A 376-nucleotide genomic window follows, 5' to 3' on the forward strand; every position below is an offset into this window, starting at 1 on the left:
GCCACGTGTGATCAGCAGCAAAGAGGGTACACACAGGCAGACGCTGAAGAGGGTAAAGCCACCACCCAGCAGGGACTGGAGATGTGTGGGCTTGTGGGGGACCGACCCCAATGAGATGGGGGACTCCAGGTGGGGTGGGAAAACTCCGGCAAGACATCAAGACACAGAGGAAAAACCATGACCCACCCTGAGTCACACGCACAGAAAGCATCCTAAAGTGTGCGGGGTTAAACCAGGATCAGAGCATCCCTCCTTGCCAGCATAGGGGGGCTTCCAAACCCAAGCCTGAGGAGGGGCCAGGGGGCTCCCTGCAGGGAGAGGGGGCTCACCTCCCTGCCAGGCACTGAGCAGAACAGGAGGGGAGGCAGCAAGCGGG

At 60.6% G+C, this 376-nt stretch overlaps 1 protein-coding gene across 1 annotated transcript in view; it reads right to left on the reverse strand.

Moving 5' to 3' along the window:
* The window catches only part of LOC104497409 (voltage-dependent R-type calcium channel subunit alpha-1E-like), a gene marked incomplete at its 3' end in the record, with an annotated part of 36,685 nt that overhangs the window by 35,782 nt on the left and 527 nt on the right, over positions 1–376 (reverse strand). The gene's annotated exons all lie outside the window — the stretch shown is intronic.

The sequence above is a fragment of the Buceros rhinoceros genome, unplaced genomic scaffold (assembly GCF_000710305.1).
Source record: "Buceros rhinoceros silvestris isolate BGI_N320 unplaced genomic scaffold, ASM71030v1 scaffold14407, whole genome shotgun sequence".
Taxonomy (NCBI): domain Eukaryota; kingdom Metazoa; phylum Chordata; class Aves; order Bucerotiformes; family Bucerotidae; genus Buceros; species Buceros rhinoceros.